Raw genomic sequence first — 16,371 nt, 5'->3', positions numbered from 1 at the left:
ACCATGCCTGGTTAATTTTTTTGTATTTTTAGTAGAGACAGGATTTCAATATGTTTCCCAGGCTGGTCTCGAATTCCTGGACTCAAGCAATCTATCTGTCTTGGCCTCCCAAATTGTTAGGATTACAGGCATGAGACACCACGCCCGGCATAGGATTTTGTAAACCACTTGGGAGGCATCCCAAAAGCTCTGCTCATACAGGCAATAATCAAGAAAATGGCTTCATGCTCACTGCCAAAATCAAGCAACTGGGAACTGTAATCTACAGAGAGGTTCAGAGAGACACAAGCCAACTGTTACAGACCTCAGGTTCTGACCACGGGCAGAGCAGACAGCGACTGAGGCAAAACCCAACTCTTGTGTTCTCTTCTTGGGCACTGCTGAGTGTTGAAGCTGAGACTCACAAAGTGTCCTCAATGTACACTCCTAGAGCAGGACAGCGTCCTAAGCTACCTGATGCTGCCAGCCTACTCACACTTCCGTCTCCCATCATTAGCAAAATACTTCATAAAACCACGCGCCCTACCCACCCTTTAAACACAATCTGACATCATATTTGGCTCTAATTATACAGTGCCAAGCAAACTGAACTTAAGAGAAATATGCCTTTATATATCTCACGGGCAATAATGACTATTAAATCAATAATAAAATGATCGTATTCGTATGAGGTTGTGTGGGTATTTAATAACAGCACATGGCACATACTAATTTTTAGACCTTATAAGCACCATTTATAGATATCACCAAGTATTAATTTTATATGTAATGCTGCAGACTCCGAATTTTGACTAGATGTCAAAAACCATTAAAATATTACCTTGTGGAAATTTGAGTCCTTGTTGCTCCTTACAGCATATTCACACTGTAAGAATGTATTGCAATCCAATCACACCCTCACCCTCTTCCCAAACCACAAAAAGTGCACAGGGCAAAAAATGCACTGGGCAAGAAGACAGCTTATAGAATGCAAAGTACAGCTTATAAGAGGTAAAGTTCAAACGAGGAAAAAGCACACGAGGATTAGTGTATTACAGCCAAACTATATATGGGTAAGCCTCATAGTACAACTAATTTTCTCTAGGATAATAAGGCACTCACTTTGTAAAGGTGAGAGTCAGTAGGGAAAGTGCGCCCTGTGCACACCCACAAGGCAGCTCTAATATTTGAAAAGCAACCCCACATACTGTGTGTTGACACCTCCAGCATCACCAAGACCAGGCTAACATGGGCACAAAGGCAATAAGAAATGTACAGGCAAGTGTGCGGTGTGCAAGGTTGCAGTAGAGCAAGGGTGCAGAAGAGCTCCATAACCAGAACCAGGGGCACAGCGCCATCAAGGGGCCGCTGTGACCTCAATCCAAACCTCCACAATGAGAAGTTGCCGTGGAATCAAGGAAGCGGAGACGTAACTTTCAAGCTAGTATTATATTTCTCTAAGCCCATAGCTTCAAGTGGCAGTAAGCCTAGGCAGGTAAGACATGAATTTCTGTTACTTGTTTTTCTCATAATGATCAATACCTGCATCAGCATAGAGGCATAAAATGTCTAAACAGGACTTTCTTTAAAACAAAATTCCGGAGTGTATACATTCAGATTATTTTTATCTCTTCAAAATAACTACCTTGGGGAGCTATATATATTTATTCCACTCATGTTTCACTATTAAAAATATTGTTTAAATTCATTGCACAATCTACATTGCCATCTCTCAAAGACAATGTAGAAATGATTCCTGTATTGGCCAGAAAGTTAAGACAGAAAGCTTCTAAGTACTCTTACAATTCTAATAAATTATTCTGGCCTTCTAGGAATAATATAAGCATCTATGATTTAATAAAATATAACTCAGTCTTAAATAACAAGTTCAACTCTTTATACACACACAACCAAATATTATATAACATCCATACAAGTGGTCACTCAATTGCACACCTCTCTCTATTCTACAAAATCTTTCTACAAGGCAGCCCATTCCAACTTTAGACAACTTACTCACTTTAAGCTAAAAACAAAAAGTTTAACCTCTGGTGCTATACAGAACAAGGTTTGAATATAAAGTACACAAATCAGAAATTTAATCACTAGTGATTAAATTGACTGTGACTAATTTAGACTAAGTATTGCTTAGTCATTCACTGAAAAATAGAATATCCATTCATATTTTCATTTCAAGGCCGAAGTTTTAGAAGAATTAAGATGATAACATTTGAGAGTGTCAGAATTCTTACAGAATAAAAGGTTAGTTTATATAAAATAATATTCTTAAAGGGAAAGAATAATTGATTATTCTAAACTCTGAGCAAAAGTAATTTGCCCTTCAGCAAATCCTCCGTCTTTCATCACTGCAAATAATCAGTAGAATTTATTTACCTTTATTTATCAAACCAGTAGTGCTCAACAGAGGCAGAGGTAGGAAAGAAGGGGGAAGTTGGTCACCCCCAGGGGAATTTTTTAAGTATGTGTGGGGTTTCTTGAGTGGCATTTAAGTGACACAGGGCCAATGCTGCTAGAATTCCCACATGTGGGACAGTTCTTCACAGCAAAATATCATTTTGCCTTTTGCACAGCTGGAGCAACCCACTTGACATTTATGTGTATGAAAAACCTATTTATGCTTCTCTAAACCTTAAACCTACTTCCATTTTACATATCATCAGAAAGTATTTTTGCATATTTAACTAATTCCTGTCTCTCCCAGGAATGCAACTCTGTGTATATTGAGTAAAGGCTTTACTTTGTTTTGTGCAGAACTTTAGCAAATACTGTTCACCATTTCAGAAATGATATCATGGAACCTAATGCTGTTTAATGACTCACCCTCGCCGATGTAGTCCAAAAATAAAGCATTTTCACTGGTCACTTTCACGGTGAATCTATTATAATCTATTATATTGGATACAATCTATATATTGGATGCAGGTACAAGCATCAAACTACTTGATTTTATTCTCTAGGTTAGTCATGTCCAGACATTTTGAAGTACATATCATTTTACCATAAATTACATATATTTTTCCATTGTATTATTTATGCACACTATATATTCACTTTTCTGACAGCATGTATAGGTAAGTTATTTACCTGTCAATTTCATTTCAGGATACTTAGAGAAATGTTACAAATAGTTGTTATCAAAACACTAAAACTACCATTTGATCCAGCAATCCCACTACTGGGTATCTAGCCAAAGGAAAAGAAGTCATTACAGGACAAAGCCACATGCATACACACGTTTACAGCAGCACAATTCACAACTGCAAAAATATGGAACCAACCTAAATGCCCATCAGCCAACGAGTGGATAAAGAAAATGTGGCATATATATACCATGGAATACTACTCAGCCATAAAACAAAATGAAATAATGGGCTTTGCTGCAACTTGGACGCTGCTGGAAGCCATTATTCTAAGTGAAGTAACTCAGGAATGGAAAACCAAACATCAAATATTCTCAGTTCTAACTGAGAGATGAGCTATGAGGACACAAAGGCATAAGAATGATACAATGGACTTTGGGGACTTGGGGGGAAGGGTGGGAAGAGGGTGGGGGAGAAAAGACTACACATTGGGTACAGTGTACACTGCTCAGGTGATGGGTGCACCAAAACCTCACAAATCACCACTAAAGAACTTACCCATGTAACAAAAACCACCCGTTCCCCCAAAAAGCTGTTGAAATAATTTTTAAAAGAGTCTGATTAAGTTGGAACCCCTGATCCACAGAACCTCAGGAACATCCTTCCACCTTGGTTCTTTCCATATTAGTTTCAACAAACAAGTGAAAAAGGAGCACGGGGGACAAGTGCACCCCAAGCCATTCACTGACGCATTTATTTGTATACCTGGCAGGGGAGGAGGGAAATTCAGGCTCTGGGAACCAAGATGAAAAGCTCGATTTCTGTTCTGTTCTGCTCAACTTCTTATTTTTAGTCTGAGAAGCTCCTTGTGGCCTGTAGAAAAGTGCCATTCTACAGAAGGTTATGCTAGCCCTGTGCTTTTATTTAACTATGGGGACCTTCATTATGGAAACCTTGAAAGGAACTGGATAAAAATCAGGAAAATGTCAAGAAGGTCAGTAAATTAAATAATCTCAAAATAATTTATAAGCAATTTCTTTTTCTTCATTTTTGTTTCTCGTTTGAGATAAGGTCTCATTCTGTCATCTAGGCTGGAGTGAAGTGGCTCAAACACAGCTCACTGCTGCCTCGGTCTCCTGGGCTCAAGGGATCCTTCTGCCTTAACCTCCACATAGCTGGGACCACAGGTACATGCCATCATGCCTGGATAATTTTTTTTTTTTTTTTTTTTTGAAGAGACGAAGTCTCACTATGTAGCCCACGTTGCCAGGCTGGTCTTGAACTCCTGGGCTCAAGCAATCCTCCCACCTCAGCCTCCCAAAGTGCTGGGATTACACGTGGGATCCACCACACCCAGCTAGCTATTTCTTTTTATTTGTATTTTTGCTGACATGTTTAAATGCTTAGGCTAGGGAAAACTTGAAGAACTTTTTTAATGCTCATACACAAAGGCATACATGTTTTGGTGAATTTATGATCTTCACTTTCAGTATAACACCCAACTAGGACATGCAAAGGCAAGGACAGAAATTTTTCAGTTTCCAAAAAGTGAAACAGATCTTTCTTTTGTGCCCTACGGCAGCAGTGGCCATGTAAACAATAGGGAAATAACACAACCATGAAGATAGCTCATCTTTGCAAGGGACTTATTAAAACCTTGCACTTTTCCTTCCCTCCATAACACATGGTCTCTGGAGGGAGCGCAATATGATCCAGCTGACAAAAACAAAAGCTGGCGTGAAGGTAATGCAGCCCTGCCGCTCTGCGACCTGCGCAAACAGCTCCTGATGTACCATCTGTGGTGCAGAACAATAGTGCCTGTCACTTAGGGCCTTGACAAGGATATTCTCACTCACTAACTTTTGGAAAGCACACTCACTCCCTTTCAGTGTCAGCACAGGCCCTGAGCCCGAGGGCCCGCTAAACCCAGGGGCTGAGCCTGAGTGCCTGCTAAATACAGGGACTGAGGCCCAGGGCCCGCTAAACCCAGGGGCTGAGCCTGAGTGCTTGCTAAATACAGGGACTGAGGCCCAGGGCCCGCTAAACACAGGGGCTGAGCCTGAGGGCCGCTAAACACAGGGGCTGGGCCTGAGGGCCCACTAAACAGCTCTTCCAGCTCCTCCCAGTGCCACTGTGAATAGTAAGGCATTTCTAAGGAGAGAGGTCTGAGTGCCTCCTGCCAGCACCCATCACAGGTATTGAGGAATGCAGCTGAAGAAATAAACCTATTAATAAGCCAGTGATTTTCCTGTACTGCCATGCAAAGAAGCCTCAAATTTGAATTTATCCATGGTTGTGAGTTTCCTGGAACAGGTCCAGTCTGGGTGTCTTTGTGGTCCTCCTAATATCATTTACATTCCACGACCTACCACAGCCTTGGCCAAAGTACACACTAAGTAAGCATTCAGGGAATGAATGCATGTACTCTTACTTAGCAGCTGTCTATATTACTGGCTTCGTAATTTCCAACTGTGCAAATGCACCAAGTATTAATTATTACTCTAGAATGAAATTCACCAAGCTACTGAACACAACTTTATTGCAAAACCTGGCTATGAAAACAAAGGTTGACATGACATCATAGAAAACCTCGTGGACTGGAACCTGGTGAGGAAGGCCAAGTCACAGCTCCAACTCTGCCATTAGATGGAGAAATGCGGGCAAATTGGTCTTCAAACTGCTATTAATAATTTTATGTCCTTACCACAGTTTGATTAACAAGCATGACAGTTGTACTTGGCCGGTCATGGCAAGAAAGAATCAACGGGGACCATCTACCATCATTAGAACATTTTGCAAGAGAAAAGGAGTTTTGAATTGATAAAAAGTTCCCTCCTTGTAGATAATGTGCTTTTCAATTCGTATTCTGACATAGTGACTTTTGAGCCTGGAAACACTGCATAATACAACCAGACCTCTGATGTGTCATCTGCAAAACAGGCTGGATTAAATCAGTAGCTCATGACTTCGGGTGATTCTACCCCTCCACCCCTCCCCAGAGGACAGGAAGAAGTGTCTGGAGATAGTTTTCGTTGTCACAGCTAAAGAGCGGGAGGTGCTACAGACATCTCGTGAGGTGAGGCAAGGAACACTGACTGCTGCTTACCATCCTACAAGGCATGGGGCAGCATGCAAAACAACAAATTCCTGTTAACTGTACCGAGATTGAGAAACCCTGGATGAGATTATTTTTAAACTCCCTAAAATTCAAAAAATGCTGAGTCCAAATGTGTAACTACGAAAAAAAAACCTTACAAAGTTGCTAAATGTGGCACATCAGAAACCTCTTCATAAGCCATAGCTGGCCTACAGCTACTCTGGGCTGAAAGTTCTAAGATCTTGAAAGACAATTTGTTTGGAAATAAATGCAATGTAAAGCTTTCAAAGCAGTGCCTACTAACCTCACACTTTGCGCATCACGGTGATTAATGTGTAACTGTACCCTTCACAGCTTCCTTTCTTTGTTCTCTCGCCCTTTACTCTACAGTGATGGGCATTGTTTGTTTTGGACACAGATGCAAGCCAGTTCTGAAAAGACGGACAATTATATTCTCCTTGTCCTCATAGTAAAAGAATAAACTGGCCCTAAAGATTACTAATGATCGACTGCAATACAATAGATGGGCATCACCGATTCACACAAAACACAAAGACCACAGCAACTGCTGAAGTGGGGACGCTCCTTCGAGTTCTTGGTCTGTTAACCTTAACAGTTCCTCTTCTAAGCTGAATTGCATGTGTGAACCTGCCCAAAAACAGTCACATATCTTCTAGGAATAAAATCACAGCAAGCTATAGTTTTGGAAGCGAAAGGGGAAAAAAAATCACTGTTCTAACCATTCTCAGAAATTAAGCGCATAAAATATAGACTTGGAAGTACTATGCTGGCATCTCTAATAATTCACCTTTATGATATCAAAGGCCAAGACTAAAGGCTATAATGATAGGGAATTAAAGGATATTCTTTGCCTGTGTATTTTCTTTGATACGTGATCATAATTATAATAAAATGAACCGCTGAAAGGTCAGTGCTTACATTTTCAATAGAACCCAAAGTCTTAGAAGCCTACACACAGAATTCCAAAATGTTAGGAATTTTGTAAGATTTCTTTCCTGAATAAGCTTGTCACTAGTTGACACAAAATCACTCATCCTTTATTCATTGGGCATCTAACACGTGCCAGACAATTGCTAGGCTCTGGAAATAAATGGCAACAAGCCCTTACTCCACCCAACAAGTTTTCTGGAGAACATAGAAAAGTAAAATTCCACACCTCAGAGTGCAATCGTGGACGACAACAGTACATCGTGGTAGGAAAGCGCACAGTATGTATAGTCCACTCTCAAGGAGGCTTGGAGACTCCTTAGAGAAGCAAAATTCACAAGAAAAGCAGACACAAATGTACAAAAGCCCACCAGAGAGAGAAGATACCATCCCCTCCAAACACACAAAAAGGAGGGTGTCCATGAGTTGCACAAACCATTAGACAAGGAGTAAAAAAGGCAGACTTAAACAATGGAAAACTGTGAAAAAAAATTCACAGAAACATGAATGAAAGTGTTATAAAGTCTACGTTGTTCTCAACCTGGCACCAGGATGTGCTCACAGTCTCAGGCTTGGCCAAACTTCCCACTCCCAACTCCCAGATTTAATCAAGTCATACTTAAATGGCAGGATCAGCAGCATAAGAAGCCAGTATGTTTGCGCACAGTCCACATTCATGGTAAATAAGAAAAAACAATCTAATTAAAAGTAGAGTACATCCAGCTAATTATATAGCTGACCCCACCAGCGAGAGCTTATAAATTGTAGACCAAAAACCGCATCTGGTCAGCAGACATATTCTGTTTCTCTTAGCAGTATCCTAAGATATTTAAACCAGTATTTTTAAATACAGAGACTTCACATTTTTAAAACTGCAGACTTCCAACTTCAGTTTTGTTTATTTTTTAAATAATAGCCACCTCCTTTAGAATATATAAGATCCACAGTTTGCTGCAGTCTTCACCACTCTCTACTGCCTCCAAAGCACTAAGGGGATTTTCTCACTATTTCTCACAGTAGACAAATACCTATGTCCAGTTTTCTTTATTCTTCTTCTTCTTTTTTTTTTTTTTTTTTTTTGTTGAGACCGAGTCTCGCTCTGTCACCCAGGCTAGAATGCATTTGTGCAATCTCGGCTCACTGCAACCCCCACCTCCCGGGTTGAAGCGATTCTCCTGCCTCGGTCTCCTGAGTAGCTGGGATCATAGGCATGCCACACCAGGCTAATTTTTGTATTTTTATTAGAGATGGGGTTTCGCCATGTTACCCAGGCTGGTCTCGAACTCCTGAACTCAGGCAATCCACCCTCCTCGGCCTCCCAAAGTTCTGGGGTTATGGGGGCGAGCCACCGTGCCCAGCCTTGCCCAGTTTTCAAAGGTAAGGAAAATGGAAGTGAGACCAAAAGAACTCTGAATTGTCTTCTGTCTGCCTACTTCCCTTATTACTTTCCTTTAGACATCCAAATTGTTGGCCCTGGATTTAGATCTTAACCCCATTTGCCACACAGCACCAAGTGAGTGTACCAGGTGTAACCAGATTAGAAAATCAAAGCCAGGAGTCAGACAGCTGCTCTTGTATGAACTGGGCTTTGATTGGCATCAGCACTAACCTATATCCATTCATACAGGCCTGGAATTGTGGCTATAATCTGGTCCTTGATTTTTATTTAGAAATAAATCATCATAACAATAATAATGACCAAATACTATTTTTTATATGTTGTCACTCCAGGAAGTACTCACAGAAGAAGGAACGATGAAAATTAAGCAATGGCTCATAATTACAGAACCACTGATCCTTCAGGAACTTGGAAGGTCCCAATGTCAACATCAGTGTTGGGGCTCTATGGTGCAGGGGAAAATGAGATAAAAGTGGTCCATTCGGCACATCCAATAATGCAGACCATCTGATCAGGACTGAAAAGCTACCACAGAGGCTCTTGACGGCACACTCTAAGACCGTATGTGTTTGGGTGCATGTGCCCACGTACAGACAGACTGGGAGCTCAAATTCAGGAGGGCTGTTAGGCCTAGGGCCTAAGCAGAATATCAAAACACACCATCACAGAAAAGGGGAAGAGCCCACATTTGCTAAGCTCCAAAACCATCTGCCTAGCACAGTGCTGAGTGCCTGACACACACCACAACTACACCAAGTTGTTGCCTTAAAAATAACCTATTTCCCCTAGGGCTCACACTGGGGAAATGATCCAAGCAAAGTTACCAGGTACACTTCTCCCCAGTCTTCTCCATCTCCAAAATTCACTCCACTTCTCATGCTAGAGATCAAAGGAGTAATCCTGGATTCTTCCAATTCGCCTACCCTCTAAGCCATCAGCAATTCTATAACTTACGCCTCCAAATTACTCAAGTCCCTCCACCTCTACCCACCTCCATTCCCCACTCCCCGGCCCAAGGTCACCTCCCCGACTCCCACCTGGATACCTTCAATGGCATCCTAACCAGTCTAAATAAGCTGCACAGTCCTTAACGAGGCCTTCCAGAGGCCTCCAGCCATCTCCCACCCAAGCCCTGCCCTCCTGTCTCAGGGCCATCTCTCCTTCCTCCAGGGCACCAAGCTTTTCCCCACAAACCGCCTCAGGGGCTTCTCTCTGCCTGAACTTCCTTTTGCTTCCGTTCCCCACGTGGCTAGCAGATACTCATCCTCAGGCACCTTTTCTCACCCACAAATCTGCATTAGGCACTCACGTGGGTCTTTTGCAGGGTTACTTAAAGTCTGTACTTACATATGTTTGGCTGATTAGTTGCTATCTGTCCCTCACTGGACTACAAGCTCCATGAAGGCAGGCGTCATGTCTGCATAGTCACCCCCATACACACAGTGGACACCCAACAAAAATGCCTCACCCCTAAGTTCCTTAAATCACTCAAAAAAAAAAAAAAGGACTGGAGAAATGGTGATTTAATCTAAAAAGCTCCTGTCATGATAATCTTAAAAGCTATCAGAATAGCTTACATACCAAAATACTGGGTGTAAAAGTGTTATACTCTCTATCTGTCCCTCTAGTTAAACACATTCTCTCTGGCTAGTTATAGTGAAAAGAAATGAGATGCATGCACTGCTGTTCATCTCCTGCGGTCCCCACCTGATACTTTTCAAACAATTTATTAATCAATTATTAATTGTGGCAGCGACCACACTTTTATCATTTCACATCCATCTTCAGGAGGGATACATAAGCATTGTCAGAGCTTGCCTCATTACTTCCAGCCTCATTAAGAGAATGTTTCCCATATGAGCTGAGATCAACACAAAATGAAGAAGGTTCACCAGGTGACACTGAGCAGGGCCCCCACTACGGCGACATCATCCTCAAAAGGGACAGATAGGTCAGGGAACAGAGCTGTGACAACTCTGATGGGCTCAGAGTTAAGGTTTCACTTTTCCATTGCTACCGTGGAAAAAATCGTTTGTATTTGCAAAAGAAAATATGGATAAATTATCCTAAGGCACTATCCTTTAAAAAAATCATGCAAATGCTTAAACAAAAGATTATATGTGTATGAGTGAACGGAAGAGCTTCATTTCCCCCAAACATCTTCTAATTTCATCTTTCTGCTTTATTTTGCTTAAGTACAAGATGCCAATATTTATACTGCTTGCTGTTAATTCACTGTAGTAAACAGTGTATTTTTTTAATGGACCTAAATAGTTTTCTTCAATTGGAGGTGTGTTCCTATAATAAACTATCCTCAAAATATTTTTGCCAATGCTACAAGATGGAAATGTTTTGTAAAGTGTAAAATGCTATTCGAATGGAAGGAGGACATCTGTATTCCTCAAACAGAAAGCAAAACATTTACCCACAGCTTGCACTGATGTGTTACCACTGAGATCACCTCTTTTTAGCCAAGTTCAACTTCATCTTCTCAGAGCCTACTTTTTATTAGCAACTGACAAGACTTACTACGCTGTTCCCTCCCTTCCCTCTCTTCCTTCTCCACTGGCTTCCCTGTGACTGAGACACCTGGTTTTCCTCCCCTTCAGACCACTTAGTTTCTCTCACTGACTCCTTTCCTGGGCATGGACCATAGCCATGGAACTGTTCTTTTCTCTCAGAGCTAGTTTAGTCACCCTAACACATGCTTTTTAGGATCACCCCCATAATCACTGAGTATTTCCTAACTGGCTTTCCCCTGACCCATCATTAGAGTTTCTCTCTCCAGTGAAAAGCCATTTCAGGGTTTTCAATGGTTTTCAATACAATGGTTTTCTGTTGTTTAAGGATGAGCCAAATGATATGTTTAGTTTTTCACAATGCAAAACCATTTTGCTTTTACCAAAATATATTTTCTATAATATATTAATACATGATGTAAGCATTACTAAAATAATATTTTAGTAGAGTAATTTGATAAATGCATTGTTTTAACTTTTATTTTCAGTTAGGGTACATGTGCAGGTTGGTTACATAGGTAAACTTGTTTCATGGGGGTTTGTTGTACAGATGATTTCATCACCCAGGTATTAAGCCTAGTATCCATTCGTTATTCTTCCTGATCCTCTCCCTCCTCCCACCCTTCGATAGGCCCCAGTGTGTGGTGTTCCCCTTTATGTGTCCATGTGTGCTCATCATTTAGTTCCCACTTGTAAGTAAGAACATGCGGTATTTGGTTTTCTCAATCCAATGTTGTATAAATGGAATTTATCCTTTCCACCCTGCCTCCAGCCCACCAAACCTACCTCTCCTGCTCACTCCCTCACTTCACCAGCAGCAGCATTCTTTCTTAACTATAATAATTAACTGAAAGAATGAACACTTATCTAATGGCGATTTTCAAACCCTCCCTCAGCTCTCTGGAGAACGGAAACCTTAACCCACTTGAAGGAGTGATGAGGGGAGGAGGGATTGAAGCTTCTGCTTCCTTGGTCAGACTGGGTGCTGGTGCTTCCTACACAGCCTCCTGGAAGTGGCTTTCAGGTTGGCCTTTTCTTCATAGGAAAAACTCGAGGGCTTTCCATCTGCAAATCTTGCTTCACAGTCAGCCTGATCTCCCTCACTGCTGCTTTTATCACCTCCTGCCTCTGCTCAGCAGTTGTCTGCTCACATATGGATTCGGTCCTACGAGTATTTGTTGAGCATGCACTTACCCACGTGTCAAGTCCCATGCCAAGCAAAGGAGGCTTATTACCACCAAAAAGGAGTAAGTGTAGTTTAAGATATAAACCACACAGCTACTGCAATGAAGTTATACAGATGTTACAGAGCACCTAAGATTCTTATGAGAACTTTAAAATATGCAAGCTTACTTCTCTTTAAAGTGAAAGTTAAGTGAGCGTCCATCTCTACAAAAAAAAAAAATTAGAAAACTAGCCAGGCATGGTGGTGCACAGCTATCCTCCCAGTCAATAGGCTGAGGTGGGATCCTGAGCCCAGGAGATCAAGGCTGCAGTGAGCCATGATGGTACCACTGCAGTTCAGCCTGGGTGACAGAGTGAGACCCTATCTCTAAAAAATCAAAATAAAATTTTTAAAAAGTGAAAGTTAACACAGTTCCTTCACTTTCGTTACCTCTGTCTTCACCAGATCACCTTCCCACCAATACCCTTTCTTTGGAAACTGAGTGAGAGCACACTGCAGAGGTTAACCAAGCTTAATATTTCTTATGACCCCAATATCGTGCTGCAAAGTACTAAGTGATTCTGCAGTCAAGGGTTCCATGCAATACATCCTCAATGTTGTCTCACATCTAAGAGCATAATTCATAGCAGTTTTATGTTCATCTTCCTTCCTACTCAACCATTACACACCAAGTCAGTGTAGTCAAATCCAATCCCTTTGGATACTCCAAGAAAAAACCTCTCCTCTTTCAACCATTTCTCCTAATTCTGTAGTGACATAAGGAATAACTGAAGTTGTCCGTTTAGCATCTTTCGAAGAGCTAAATGCATTCCAAGTTTTTAATATTACCAAGCACCAAAAACAGCTCTACTGTACCCACCACTTGTTTGTCACCTTAACCTTTTTAAGTGGAAGAGATTAGAAAACCAAAGAGCCACACTACACTTATTTCAGCCAAGGACTGAAACTGGAGCCTGCCACAAGTATCTTCAGAACAGCTCCAACAGAGGGATCCAGGAGATGGGCCACTAGCAAGTCATAGTGGAGTCCAAACAAGCGTGAAGTGAGAGCGAGTCTTCAGCATGGGAATGGCCAAGCGGGTCGTGGTGACCAGCTGCCTTCCTCTGACTGTTAAGTACGGCAGTCTCAACAGTAACAATGACCAGGCCTTCCCTTTATTTAGTTCCACCTCGGGGCATTGGCGCATTAAGAATGTCCCTCTAAAGGCATATGTAAAATAAAGCACACTTTGCACTTTAACCAGTGACTAAGGGAGATCAAAGGCAGGGGGGACAATACCCACCCGGAGTTTGCGGCCTCGCGAAAACGCTCTCACCAATCCCGCAGGTAAGTGCGGCGCTGGCCCAGGTGTGCCCAGCTCGACTCGCGTCCACCTGGGACCAAGCTGGCCCAAGAAGGCGGAGAGCAGGCGAGGGCGACTGTGGCCGGCGCGCCCCCCGCAGTTCCAGGCGGTGGCAGGAGCCTGGGAGCCGCCGTCCCAGGCTGGCCAGGCGCCCGCCCGCCCTGCGCGCACTCCCTGGGCTCCGGCTCCCGAGGCTGGGCAGAGCTCGCAGAGGAAGACAAGGGCAGAAAGCGGGTGGAGGGATGCAGCGCTCGCCCGTCCGGGCACACGACACTTGTCGGCTGAGAGGGACACGCGAGCAGACGGGGGCCGTTAGCCCCAGAGGAAACAAAAGCCAAATGCCCACCGCCGGGCGCTCGGTGGCCGGAGGACTGCCTGGGGGCCCTCGGGAGTCCCGTCCCGTCCCGCTTCCCCGGCCCCCGGCTGCGCTGGCTCTAGGGCGCCCAGGTAGCCGCGCCTGGCACCCCGACCCTGCCCTCGCGGCTGATCGAGGCGCGGGGCTCTGCGGCGGCCGCGCCCGTCCAAAGTAGGCGACAAGTGAGGCAGCGCCTCTCGCGGGGAGCCCGGCGCGCGCCCCGGCGGCGAAAGAGAAAGAGAAAGAGCCTGGGCCGGGACTGGGGCTATCCCCAACCGCCACCGCCCCCACCGGCCCGGCCCTCGCCGCGGGAGTTGTGCAGGCCCCTCTACCTGCCCGGGGATGGGGCCACCCCGCGCGGCGGCGGCCGTGGGCACCCACGCGGGCTCGCGACCATCCCACGCGGGCGGCGGCGTCCTTCTTACCCCCAGCGGAGCGGCGCCTGCCCGCAACGCCGACCGGGCTACAGGCGGGGGGCGAGTCGGAGCGCGAGGTTCCGCCAGCCCAGGCTGCGGCGCCGCTGCCCGGCGGTGCCCGGCGGGAGGGGCGCGAGGGTGCACGCGCGGGGTGGGGGCGCGGGAGCCGCCCCCTGCCCGCCCCGCGCGCATGCTCCCGCCGCACCTGCCTCGCTCCGGGTTCCACTCCCCGGGGAGCCGGGTGGCGCTGGGCCCGCCGAGGTCGGGGCTTTCCCATGGGAGGGAGGTGGCTGCGGCTGGATTTTCAGATGCGTCCTTCTCTGTATTCGTTCCCTGGGAAGGATTCCCCCAAATCTTGGCTACTTCCTGCCTGCCAGCTTGCTCCCTGGCAGCGATATCCCAGTAGCTCACCCATGCTTCATCCCAGCTCTTGGGGTTCACCGTCTGAAGGCTCTCTCCTCCGGTTCCCTCTCGGTCCTGCTGCTCGCTCCGATTTTGCAACCTCCCCCATTCTCCTTTCGTGCTCTTGACTTTGCTACTCACGCGTACCTGGATATACCATTTCCAAATAAAAGAATACTCTTTCCAAGTGGTAAGCAGTGTTTACTGACCCTGTTCTAACTGCTTGGAATTGAGCAGGAAACAGGAGCTGGGCAGATCCTGCCCTCATGGAACTTATGGCCTTACTGGCTAGTTTTGACCTTTCTCAAAGCATTGTCGCCCGGTTTGGGAGGACTGTATCAAATCATTTATTTTGGCTTACAAATAAAGGTAGCTGGTAATTGAAGACTATATGTTGTGACTTCTGAATGAAATGTTCTTTCATAGGATGCCTTGTGTATAAACCCTAGTATGCAAATAATAACTAGTAGGTACAAAATAAGTATTAGTTTGTTGCTTTCAGCAGGAAATGAAATAACTTAGCAGGATTAATAATGATACCATACAAAATGATATTTTTGGTTTGTCGTGGGCTACCATAAACCGAGAATGAAAACTTGATTTTTAGGTGAGACTGGGCATTGTAGAAACATAATTTCGTGTCGTTACTGAAAAGAGAAATATAAACCCCCTTGCTAATGAAGTTTTTAAACTAGGAACAATGATCATAGAAATTTGTAAGTGCAAACACACGATTTGTGTTCTGTGCTCTAGTCAGTTAAGAAAAATATATTAGCCAGGTATGGCGGCTCACATCTGTAATCCCAGCACTTTAGGAGGCTGAAGAGGGCGGATCACTTGAGGTCAGGAGTTCGAGACCAGCCTGGCCAACATGGTGAAACCCTGTCTCTACTAAAAATACGAAATTAGCCGGTGTGGAGGCAGGCGCCTGTAATCTCAACTACTCAGGAGGCTGAGACACTAGAATCGCTTGAACCTGGGAGGCAGAGGCTTGAGTGAGCTGAGATAGGACCACTGCACTCCAGCCTGGGCAACAGAGTGAAACTCCATCTCAAAAAAAAAAAAAGAAAGAAAAAGAAAAAGATATTAGAGACAAAGAGAAAAAGAAAGAAGCAGAAGATCTCAGTAGCGAGAGGAAAACATTTGAAACACAGTTCCAGCCCATTTTAACATTGTGTTAAGGATTTAGAGCGTTGCATTTCCGTGACAATGGGCGTGCCTGCAGGTACCACCTTTGGTTGGATACTTGTTCACCAGATTGGATGAAATTAGAACGGGACTCAGCAGGTGAGAGTTCCACCTCCCTGCTACTCACAGGAACACAGATACCATTTTTGGTGAAGGACAAAGTGCTTCAATTATTGCAGTGTATCCCCAGTCCATCCCAGAGGTATTTATTTATCATTGGAGATTCTAGGTATTAGTAATAGAGATATCAAAATGTCCCCAGCACAGAAAGAGTTAAATGCACTTCTGGTTCGACAAGCCCTTCAGAAAAGTGAATATTGATGTTATAATATATGAAATCAAAGAAGAAAGCTGGATTGAAATCCAAATAAAGTGAATTTATACCAGCTTATTTTCACTTCTTGGGGGGAAACAAATGTTTTTATAACATGTTTATTGA

The 16,371-nt window shown here is 43.9% G+C and overlaps 1 protein-coding gene across 1 annotated transcript in view; it reads right to left on the bottom strand.

Annotated features, from left to right (window-relative positions):
• L3MBTL4 (L3MBTL histone methyl-lysine binding protein 4) overlaps window positions 1-14,462 on the bottom strand; it is a 461,605-nt gene extending 447,143 nt beyond the window's left edge. The window contains exon 1 of the mRNA XM_024235921.3: window positions 14,352-14,462. The gene's annotated coding sequence lies outside the window, so the exon portion shown is untranslated. The remainder of the gene's footprint in view (window positions 1-14,351) is intronic.
• Window positions 14,463-16,371: the final 1,909 nt, after the last annotated feature.

The sequence above is a fragment of the Pongo abelii genome, chromosome 17 (genome assembly GCF_028885655.2).
Source record: "Pongo abelii isolate AG06213 chromosome 17, NHGRI_mPonAbe1-v2.0_pri, whole genome shotgun sequence".
In the NCBI taxonomy this organism is placed as follows: Eukaryota; Metazoa; Chordata; class Mammalia; order Primates; family Hominidae; genus Pongo; species Pongo abelii.
Note: the sequence above shows the minus strand (reverse complement) of the source record. Positions and strands in the feature narration are given on the sequence as shown.